The following is a 12,161-nucleotide window of genomic DNA, read 5'->3' as shown; positions in this document are numbered from 1 at the left end:
CCTGGAGGAGGCTCTTCTTCACAGCCTCAAAGGCGCCGTTGTGCTCGACGTTCCAGCACCATGGTGCGTCCATTTTAAGGAGATCTGATAATGGCCGAGTCATCTCCGCGTAGCTCGCGCTATGCTTGTGCAAGTAATTGGCTAAGCCTAGCCACTTGCGTAAGTCTTTTTGGTTCTTGGGAACCGGCCAGTCCACGATGGCCTTGACTTTGGCAGGATCGGCCCTTAAACCTCGCTTCCCAATGAAGCACCCGAGGAAAGGTATTTCCTCCGCGCCAAAGACGCACTTGTCCAAGGTTTCATACAGCTTATTAGTGGCGCATGCACTCGAGCACCGCTCGCAAGTGGTCAATGTGGTTTTCCACGTCTGACTTTCCGTGCTCAGCACGACTATGGACGAATATATCGTCAAAGTACGTTCGAGCGTACGCCCGGTGGGGCCTAAACAACTGCGTCACAAGACGATTGAACGTTGCTGGTGCCTTCGACAGCCCCTGGGGCATCACCAGCCACTCCCAGAGCATACCGCTCGGAGTACTCACCGCTGTCAGCGGAATGTCGCTCGCTCTCATGAGCAATTGTTAGTAGCCATCGACCAAGTCGAGCGCGCTGTACAACGTACAGCCTACCATGATGTTCTGCAGAACATCCTTGCGAGACATCGGCGTTTGCGCCGGGATAGTGGCCGCATTTAGCTTGTTAAAGGCATGAACAATGCGCCACTTGCCGTTCGGCTTTCTGACACAGAACGTTGGTGTCGAGTGCGGAGACTTACTCTCACGCACCATCCCTGCCTCGTGCTTCGCACGGAAGAATGCGTCAATGACGTCACACTGCTCTCTCGGCAAAGGCCATTGCCTTGTGACGCAGTATTTGGTTCCAGGAACCAGGTCAATCTCATGACACACGCCTCGATCCGGAGGCAGGCCCGTCGTTGGGTCTTTCGAGACAACGTCTTCATACTCCTTCACCACCGGGTAGAAGGGATCCGAAGGATCTTTGAGGATCGCCGATCCACTTCTTGCGCTCAGCGCCTTCTTGGTGTCCTCTAGGACCGCGTCGTCCACGACGGATAAGGAGTTCAACTCCTCCTCAGGTCCCAGCAGGGCCACCTCGGCTAGCCGCCTGCCTTTAAGGCTGCGCCAAACTCGACAATGAACATCTCGTCGCTCTAGCAGAGCATCTGCAGCGGGCAGAGTGTCAAGGCTGATATCGCCTTCTACCTCCCCCGTCACTCCGTTCACGAGTGTATACAGCTGTTCACAGCAATCACGTGGAGCATCACCGCTCGTCACCTTGGACACATCGTCCGACGTCGAAGACGTCACAGACGCCCTGCGTCTTCTTCTTCTTCTCTCCCTCCGCGACCGAGCCCGGCCGGAAGAGGGCGGTGTGGCGACATCTCCGTCACCACCGCCGGGTGCAGCAGCACCATCACTCCTCGAAGAGGATACAGTGTCTCGCAAGACACTCGGCTGAAAGCCAAGAGGTGCTTGACCTTCACACAGTGAACTAGGTGTCACTTCACCTGCATCTCCTGGGCCACGCCCATGATGCCTCGACTCGCAGTCGACCGCGACCTCGGGTCACGCAGCGGTAGGACATCGACCAGATTCGTACCACTCAGTGGATTACGCGCCACTCCGCGCTCGTCCTCACCAGGACCCAGCAGTTGGTCATTGACCTGGCCTGCACCGCTCAGCGGATAACGTGCCGCATCACGTACGCCCTCAGGGCAAACAGCAACCTCGGTGCTAACAATTTCGGACATACCAATGTCCAGCACTACGGCCGCCTCGGCCTCGTGCTCGCGCCAAAAGCGCTTCTGCTACTCTGCAATTTGCGCTGGAACACCAACGTGGATTTGCGGCGATACCGCAACCGAACTGGGACCTAGTCGACGAGAACGGACACGCGTAGTCGGGGGACGAACTCTCGACGTACACTTGACGAGGGGTGCCATGGGAGCGCAACCACCTGCTGACAGGGGGGGGCACCAGGCACGGCCACCAGACAAGCTGGGCGCCACTGTACCTGGGGGCGCAGACGTTTCGGGGCCAAGCAGCGGGGCTCCACTCAATCCTTTGTGTGGTGCACACAATGAACGAGCCGAGGCTGCTCTGGATGTGACGACACCATCGGACGCACACCCAAGTAGCCTGAAGGCTAACGGAGACCAATGCCGACCTGAGGCGATGCTTTCCACGGAGACACCTGCCATCACCAGGGGCACTGCATCCAACCTATTGCTTGGGGCGCCGAACACTAATGTCCATGCAGATTGTGCAAGGCCGACGGACATGACTTAGGGAGAAGTTGTAAGTGCCACCTGTTCTACGACGGCGCCTCCCCCGACGGCAGCACAGCTCCGAGGGGCCACGATGTTGAAGGGGGTCTGGCTTCCACTTCACATCAGCCAACTGACTGAGACGTTGCTGACGGACGGGACGTCGGTGCACGAGCGAGAATGGACAGCAAGCGAGCGAGCGATGAGAGCGCTGGCAATGAAGCCTGCTAACGCTCACCGGGATGATTGTATTCGCCAGTGGACACCTCAAGAAAACGAAACGCTAGTTGCTTACATGGGTGGAGGGCTAGACTTGCCGTATCCTCCGAACTTCATCAAGGATTTCTGACTGCTGAGCATCGTGCCATGCTCGAAGATTTTCATGACAGATATCTCAACGTAGCACTGACGGCCAATTTACCACCAACAGTGTGCTTATCCAAGCGAGCGCCTCACGCGGAGCTGTTCAAGGCGTTTTTCCAGGCTAACACGGATGGACGCTTCGGGATGGATATGATGAGGGCATTCCTAGCTGATGTGAAACGATTGGAATTTGACGGCGCACACGCTCTGAAGGTGGTTTTCTACTCACGGTTTGCAGCGGATAGGTGGGTGCTCAAGACTTTACGTTTCCAACGCGCAGTTATCACCCTTCAGGACACAGCGAGAGTCCCGGGGGATACAGGCGCAGGGACGTTCACTGCAGCGCAGCTTGACCTACAATAAGCGGTGCGTGTGTACGGGGCTGGAGACCTCAGCCTAGTTGCGCTCGTTCGAGCATTCAAGAGATTCCCCGGGGACAGACATCCTTGACGTGGAATATGCACGGGCCTGCAAGATCGACATTTACGACAATCGCTACCACACTGTGCGGTTTGCCCAGTCCGGGTGCCCACAAGTCTTGCAGGACGTGACGAACGTGGAACTGGAGGGCAAGACCCTCATCCTCCACCACTTCCAGACCCGGCTTAGACGTCCGTGCGGGCGCTGTTTCAGCCCCAGACACGGTGGCAAGAAGTGCATGGTGGCAGCTGCGGCCTTGCGAGTGGTGCGCGCTCGCTTCTCTCGAATTTTCACTGGTGCGGTCGACAATGTGCAACCTGTCCACAGAGACGACTACACGGTATCGAGTGCCGAAAAGCTAGTCGAATTATTGACATCGATGCAAGTCGATGCCGCTATGCAGATGGAGACGCTGCTGACATGTATCACGTTGTAGGAAGCCGCTCCGCAGCTCGCCGAGACTAGTGATGGGTCTGGAAGGCGTTGTCCACCAGCTTCCGAGGGGCCGCCTGTCGGTAGCGGTACCCTGGGATCCGATCCTGCGGACGAAACGCGCGGCCAAGCAGGCGCGGCAGGCTGCGAAGAAAGATCGCCCCGCGGCTAGCACAGGAAATTCTGCAGCTTCCAGCGCGAGACATCCGGGACGTCAAGCACCAGCGGCGGCACGGACGGTGGCTTCAGCCACGGAGACCCGGCCACTCGTGCGGGAGACCGAGGGCAATCAATCCCGCGATAAACCAATGGGACGCGGGGCCAATGCCAAGTCCAAGGTCAACGGCAAATCTGGTCCAACACGCTACGAGAAGTTCCTACGTGATGAAGCCAAGAGCTATTACGGTGCACTCGCTCCGACCGAAGAATCAGATGACGAGAATGATGATCCGGAGCTCATGGCGCCTCATGCTACTCCCGAAGTACCTGTGGTTGCAGACATCAAGACGGCTAACGTCGTTGACCCTACCCCTTTCGCTACGGGAACTGGAGAGGTCCCTGTACACAAGGCACAGAGCTCTCAGCGGAATTTCACCGAGCCTAAAAGATCTGGGCACGCTACAGGGAGCATGGACATCAAGTAGCAAAGCATGGGTGCAATGGCTGACAAGAAAGAGAAGCTGGTCAATACAGCATCTGCGACGAAGGAGAAGCGCCGGAAGCAAATAGATGCGAACAGAACGGGACTAGGTGCACTACGGCAGCTAGCGGAAGAAAAGAGCGGGCTAGTACAAATGAGCATGGCACGGTACATGAATGCTGGCGGTGTTGATTTCGAGGAGGCGAGCGCTAGCTACACGGAGCAGGCAGTGCTAGGCACATGCATTGAGGAAGACCAGCAGCACACCCCGAATATCAAGGACGAGGTTCACCAGATTCCTAAGAAGACTTCACCATGAGGGCCTTTCGCACTGGAACGGCGGACGGAGACGCGGACTCACCGATCCAGGTCCGGCAGTGGCTCCACAGATTCAATGGACACGAGGTTGATGTCAAGGCGAATGGCCATTGTGCCTTCCTCGCGCTATACGCCTCCACCAAAAATCATCCACCCGGCACACTGACCAACTCGCCGTCTACGGTGAAGCACGCTACCCAGATGAAGGCGATCATTTACGCGTGCATGATGGCCAATCTTCGCCACGACGTGGCACTTGGACTAGTGGATCCGATAGCGGAATGTCGACGCATTTTCCCGCGGCAGCCCCCCCACACGTCGGTGGCGGCGGCTACAGCAGGGCTTTTCGCCCATTATGCGCAAGCTCGTGATCGCACAGTGGACAACTGGCAGCCGGAAGAGTACTGGGCAGGAATTAATGAGCTACGGGCGATGGCTCAGTTCCTTAGAGAGCCTCTGCTGGTCTTGGATGCGAACTCCTCGAACGACGCTCATATCCAGCGCTACCTGTACAAAGATTTTCGTCTGGACGGGGGTTCGGACCATGAAAGTGGTTACGTTGAAGCCCTGACGGACCGCGAGGCGGCTGACTATTTACGGACCTGTTTGTCACTGCACGTGATGCCCAGTTTCCTGGTTCTACGCCGCCAAGATCGCCACTTCCACGGCGTAGGTCACGGGTACTTATGGGCAAAATGGCAGGCAGAGGGAGACCCAGCGTACGCTGCCACGCTTCCGGACGCTTACGCATGGAAGGAGGACCTGAACGTGATGACTGAGGCTGAAGCTATGACCGACATCACGCGACTCAATATGCTTGAGGACACCCCTCGTGTCAATACTCTCATCATAAAACGCGTCAACAACAGAGACAGGCTCGATATCGTCCACGCCCGACGGGGGCTGCCGACCCTAGACAACACGGTTCTCGTAGATGATCTGGCCGTACTTCTCCGAACAGAAGAGAGCCTGCTCCATGCGGCTTACCGTGCTGATGAGTATGCGGCTGATGTGTCGCAGCGCACGGAGGAGGAGGCGGCAAGTGACTTGGCGCCGATGCGATATACGAGGTCCGCCACAGGGGCAGCGGTGGCTATCGCTTACGGCAGACTTCTTCAAGCCCCTGAAGTCTCCCAACTGGATCGCTCAGACCTTCCGTTGTTGGAACTGATCCAGACCGAGAATCGAGTGGCTTTTGGCAGGTGGTGCAACTTATATCGCGCGACGCTGGGGATACCTTCAACGAAGTAGCGAAAAGTCGAGGTTGAACTCTTGCACGAGTGGCTGCTGGACAACTACGTGGCGATGAGGCATTTATTTTCTTTTCTGCCTTACCCAGAGCTGGAGGCAAAACGCTGGCCGAGTGACATGGTCTCCACATGGGGAGAGGCTGAGATCTTCTGCGAACAATTGCGGACTCTCTTACGGATTAACGCGAATGAGACACAGCCACTAGCAGCCAGGGAATTTTGTGCGGAATGGCATGCGGCTTGCATGGCGTCAGGACCAAGCACGCGCGCTGCATACTCCTTAGCCCGCTCGCCGGATCGTTGGGCTCGACTACAACAATGGATCCCTTCCTCTTTCGGGTGTACGTGCCCTCCAGACGTCCCAGTGACCGAATGGCGGATATTACATGTCCTCCCGTATGTTACGGAAGATTGGGTCCAGACGCCGATGGGCAGAGCTCCCAATGGCGCTTGGGAGCTCTGGTACCGGCAATTTGCTACGGTTAGATTATTGTGCTTACGGGTCGCAGCTTCCTCTGACTGGAGCAGTGCGGCGGCGCTGGGGACAAGCAAAGTGAGCAGTGCGATGGCGGAGACTCGAGGTGGGTTTTCACCCGGGGACTCCTCACGCAATTAAGGGCTCTACGGAGCACGCGGCGTCCGGCGGGTGTACTTCCACCCACCTGACATCCTCACCGCGTCACAAACCGAGGAAACATAGTGCTGCTGCTGATGCCAAGCGCCTTCGGCGCTCAAATGCAACAGGCCAAGCAGTGCTGCGAGACTTCTACAATCCGATTGACACATACGAACAGCAACGCCGGACCGAACAGAGCTTCAGGACGGCACGCCAAGCGCAGGTAGCTCGTCGGCGCGCAGAAGAAAAGGGGAGTCATAAGGGCGAGGGTTCACCACTGCACAGGGATGCACGAACGTTCGGAATGGTCACCCAGAATGTGAATGGGTTCGGAACCTCTGCGGCAGCCAGGGACGCCTGGCTTGGGGCTTTTCGCACCACCGATGAGCATGGGCGGTTTGACGTGGTGCTCCTGCAGGAAACTCACGTGGGGGCCACTGATGTTCGGGGTGCGGAAGAACAAGCACATGCGCAGAGGTGGGGGTTCCGGACGGGCGGTGAAAACCCACGTCTATCCTACTGGGCGCCATCACACGATGCTAAAGGAGGAGTCGGAATTCTCCTGGACCCGTACGGCGGGTTTACCAACGTCGTTCCTTATGCAGAAGCCGAGTGGACGCCGCATCTCATGGCGGTCTCCGGAGATATTGACGGGCAACACTGGATTGTGGTCAACGTATACGCACCGCATCAACCGGCCAAGAGGGAGCGATTCTATCGTCAGCTCATCAGTTTGCGGATCCCCCCAGGTGCGTGGGTGACGGTCGGAGGTGACTTCAATTGTACTCAAGACGGACTGGCTGATAGAAGCCGTGTGCGCACGCCTTCACCGCATTTTTCTCCAGCGGTACGAGAGGTTGCCACGCACTGGGGCCTGATAGACCCGGTGGCCTTGAGAAGACCGGATGCCTGGAGTGACGAGACCCTGCTGCGCCACAGGCAGGATACGCATACTTACTTCTACACGATTCCTGGCTCGGGCCCAGCTTCGTCCAGGCTGGATCGCTGGTATGTGGCTCCGGCTGCGCTAGACTGGGTGGCCCACAGTGAAACTTTCGACGCAGGATCCCGCTCGGATCACAAGGGCGTCAAACTCCATTTGGTCTCTCCTTCCGATCCGATCAGAATTCGGAAACCCACGCGGGTTTTCCCGGTTCCGAAATATGCAGAGAAGGCGGTCCGCCAGCGCACGCGCGAACTCATTCAAGAGCTCACGGTTCGTCAGGAAACGGAGCGGTATACACCGGCCAAGTGGGCAGAGGTCTGGGAAGATTTTAAGGTAGCGGTGGTCAAGACAACCCTGCGAGTCAAGAAGGAACGCCGTAAAGCTGTTAAGGGCGGATTGCAGCCAAAGCTGAAGCGACTCCTCAGACGACAACAACAACGCCACCTGGAAGAGGATAGGGGCCTGACCGGCACGGTAGCCTCTATCACGGACTTATTCGCGGCGTTGTCGCTGGAGGACGTGGCGGGCCCCAATAGAGCGGCTCGAGTACGTAGGGCGATCTCTGACTGCAAACGCGAGCTGGCGGTGCTGCGCCAACGCAGAGCGTTCACAGAAGGGGGTCATTGGACGGGCACAACTACCAAGCGAATGTACAAACGTGTGTCGGCCAAGTATCAAGACAACACGATCCGCCGGTTAGACCCGGTCGAGGGCGCCCCAGACCGGGATGTTCATGACAAGCACAACATTTTTGGTGACGCGTGGACGCCAATCTTGCAGCAGCCGGCCACACCATGCCACGCGGTAACGGAGGTGACCGAGTGGATGGACGCCCCGGCATCGACCTCGCCGGAACAGCTTGCGGTAGCAGGAACGATCACGGAACTTGAAGTTACAGCTGCCATCCAAGCCTGCAAGGTGGGCAAGGCGACTGGCCCGGATCGATTGGGCAACGACTGGTACCGCGCCTTCGCCGCGGAGATCACGCCGGTTTTCACGATACTGCTCGACAAGTGGTATGAGGGAGGGGTTTTCCGAGCTCTTTTCTCGACGCAGACATTTTCTGCCTGGTGCGCCCTCAATTTCCGACCACTTGCGCTGTTAAATACCGACTACAAGATTTTTGCGCGGATCCTAGCAACAAGAGTGAGCCCGACTCTAGCGCAGCGAATCCATCCCAACCAAAATGGCTTTGTCCCAAGACGCACAATTCACGAGACTCTGCACTTATTCGAAGCAGCGCAGCGCATGATTTTAGCGGACCCCGAGCAGGAGGAGGCATTGGCCATGCTACTAGATTTCAAGAAAGCTTACGACTCGCTTGACCGGAAGTTTATGGTCAGCGTTCTACGGCGGCACGGCTATCCAGAAAAGTTCATACAGGCGGTCTGGCAGCTCCACGATGGCACCCACGTCCAGTTCCTGGCGAACGGAGCCAAGTCTAGGCGGATTCAGTCACCAGCGGCATCCGCCAGGGATGTCCGCTTGCACCAATGCTATTTATCCTAGCGATGGAGCCGTTGTACCGGCGGTTAGCTTCCGACACAAAGCTATCAGGAGTGGTGATCCAGTCGGAGGCTGGCCAATTGGAGCTGCGGGGTGGCTGGTTATGCGGATGATACAGCTATATACTTGCGTTCGCCCGCCGATGCAGAGCGCTTACGAACGATCACGCTACGTTTGGGGAAGCTTCCGGGCTCAAGCTCAATGAAGACAAAACCATCGTTATCGCGCTCCATCCTCAGGGACCGCGGCCAGGTGCCGTTCTTCCGGATCCTCTCAAGTTCCAGCCACACAAAGTGTCGGGTCGATACCTTGGAATTCGTGTTGGGAGCGGTGTGTCACCAGAGAGGACATGGGACGTAGCGGATGCACAGCTACGTGTTCGACTAATGCTGGCAAGTCACAAGACGACCACCGTGGACCAAAGGAGTCTTATTGCCGCGGCAGTCATCGTCCCGAAATTGACCTACATCGCGCAGCCTGCCTGGCCAGCGGTGGCCACAATTAACAGGTTCGCGAAGAAAATTCGCAACGACGTGTGGCATGCAGTTTTTGCGGAGAAGGCACATAGCACACGTGCTTGGCTGGACGCGGACTTGGCTGCGCTCGACCGGACCAGTGGAGGTCTTGGGGTACCCGATTTGCGGGCGGAGGTGCTTGCGATGGCGGCATCTACAGTAGCGAGATGGGCGTCTACCGGCACTCGGCTGCTACACATCGCTGGAGATGTGCTACATGGAAAGGGATCGACGCGGCGGCCCCTCAAGGTTTGGATTACCCCCAACGCTCTAAGCCCGGCCCCAGGCGGGTCCAGGGTGCTATCGTCAATGTGGAGCACAGGGCGGCAACTGGTGACCCGCTGCGGCGGCTCGCAGCTCCACCCCGAGCGAGCCTGTATCGTGACCACGCTACGCACCCTGGCGCTTGACTTTGGACTACTCACTATCACGTGGGAGCTCGATGCTTCCGGGTGGATGGCCTCATGCTTCTCGGCTCAGTCTACCGGACCGCCTCAGCCACGCTGGAACAGTCCGAAGGCGCTCAACGCTTGGAATGGCTGCCAAAAGCGGGTCTTGTCGACCTCCACCTCCATCACGAAGGCGGAGAGCTACTACCGGCTGCTCATGCGATACCCAGAGCGCCTGCGCGCGGACAGATAGCTGACGTCATGTCATGGACGCTCGAGAAGTATGGTGCACTGTGGGTCCACCCTACCAAGCCACGATGGAGGGGGGGGGGTCGAGGGGCGTATCGGGCTGCGGGACTTCCTAGTGGTGCTTATCACCAACTTCCCGACGATACTGGCACGGCGAGAGGAGAGTCACGAGGTCCGGATGGCTGCTAGCTCACGGGATCACCCGATCACGGCGACAGTTAGCACTCACGGCCAGCTAGACATCAGTAACAGAGCCGCAGGCCCAGCCTGCGGAATTTAAGTGGACAGTCAGCCCGCCTTGGTCTCGCAGTTACAGCGGGTTGCGCAACCGGACGTGCGCATACTCAACGTTCATCCACACATCCATCTCTCGCGCAGGGTCAGCCTCTGGGCAGTGATCCGTAGGAGGCGGCTTCCCAGGCGACACTACAAGGCCTATGTGCAGCGAGCGGCCAGCAGCAGGGGCCGCTCGGTGGAAAAGCTGAGGGCGAAGCAATGGACGGAAAATAGTACGCATGCTGCGACGGGCTTAGCCGCGCTGGAGTGGAAGCGCATCCGTCGCATCATTAAGCTTGGCCCCTGGGGAGAGCAGATCATCTATCGGCTCAAAGCTCGGGCCTTCTCCCTCTACGACGTCCGGAATGGGCGTTTGGGATGCCCACATCCTCACTGCTGCCATGAAGCGGATGTCGATCTAATCCACATTTTCTGGACTTGCCCGGCTGCGCGCTCCCTGCGAGGGACATTTTCAACCCCCTGGACGCGGCTCGGTCTCAACGAGAGCGATGTGGAAAAGGCTTGCTTTGGCTTGGAACTACCAGTCGTGCCGGACGCCTTGTGGGAAGCGGTTGCACACCACAAGTCTGTCAAGGGAGACTAGACTGCGGACTTGGAGGAGGCCGTCACTGCCTTGGCAGAGGGGTGTTGGAGACTCGGGGCAGCGCTATACTTTCATGCCGTTTGGCGATGGAGGGTGCAGTGCTTTGATGAAACCAACGACGTGACAGCTGCCCGCCATCGACCTTTGCTTGCCAACCGCTTACGCCACGGCTACAGGAACATGCACTTGTATGTGCAGCCGTCCGGACGTATGCGAGAGCTGGCGGCAGCTGCAGGGATTGTTACTAGGGCGCTATGGAGTTCGTGGCGTGGTTCGCATCAAGTGGTGCAGCCTGACGATCCGGCGTGCAGATACCTTCTCTTCTTTGATGGGGGCTCGAGAGGCAACCCGGGTCCAGGCGGCTCAGGAGCTGTTGTTGTACGGCTAACGACGGATGGAGGTCCGTACCAGATCGTCTGGGCTGAAAGTATGTCCTATGCTGCTAGCACAACGACCCTCAACGTGGCCGAAAACATGGGCTTGCTCGTTGGGATCAAGGCCTGCAAGCAGTACGGCTTCACGCCACTGCACGTGGTGGGCGACAGCGCGATGATCATTACGCAGCACGCCCACCGGAAACCGCCGCGCGCACGACATTTACGGCCGCTGTATTGGCGCTGCCGACGACAGCTTGCCGGCCTCCAGGTGCAGACATAACAGCACCACTTGAGGGCGGATAACAAGATGGCTGATCTGCTGGCGAATCGAGCGATGGATTTACTGCGGAGTACTCAACTAAGGCTGGACATGGCTCTGCTGGACACGCCGAAATGGCGCGCGCTAGTGAATCTTGCGGGTGGAGACATAAGCCACTGGATCTTGAACAACACGGAGGTGGATTCCCCGGGAGCCACAACTGCCACACGTTTAGGCATGGCGGCAGCATCGGGGAATGGCTATTAGGCCACTGCCGGTGCACAGCTGTAGGATGATTGAGAGGCAGCCTACAGGACGGACATTGGAAGTCGTTAGTGACTAGAGCTAAGTGACATCAATGTACCTCACTGAGAACGGAAACGAAAAGCGCTTCTGCTTCCTAGCAGAGGTGGGTTCATCACTCACCAAAGCTCCACTATGAGCACGGTGCGACGCACCCAGCGTTTTCGACTTCCAGTCGATCCAGGGCTCATGGCGTTCCAGCCATGCCATGCCAAGGATGACGCATCCAGGTCTAAGACCAAACCGCGTTCCACGCTATCGAAGTTCTCAAACTTCACGCCAAGGTCGACAGAGACCTTCGACACAGTTACCAGTGTCCCCGTCGCGAGGGACAGAGATCGTATCTCTCGTTGGTACTTCCAGTGCTTCATATTACAGCTGACTTCCTTCCAGGGTGGAGCGACGGGCGTA

Source organism: Phytophthora infestans, genomic scaffold (assembly GCF_000142945.1).
Source record: "Phytophthora infestans T30-4 supercont1.11 genomic scaffold, whole genome shotgun sequence".
NCBI lineage: Eukaryota > Oomycota > Peronosporomycetes > Peronosporales > Peronosporaceae > Phytophthora > Phytophthora infestans.
Note: the sequence above shows the minus strand (reverse complement) of the source record.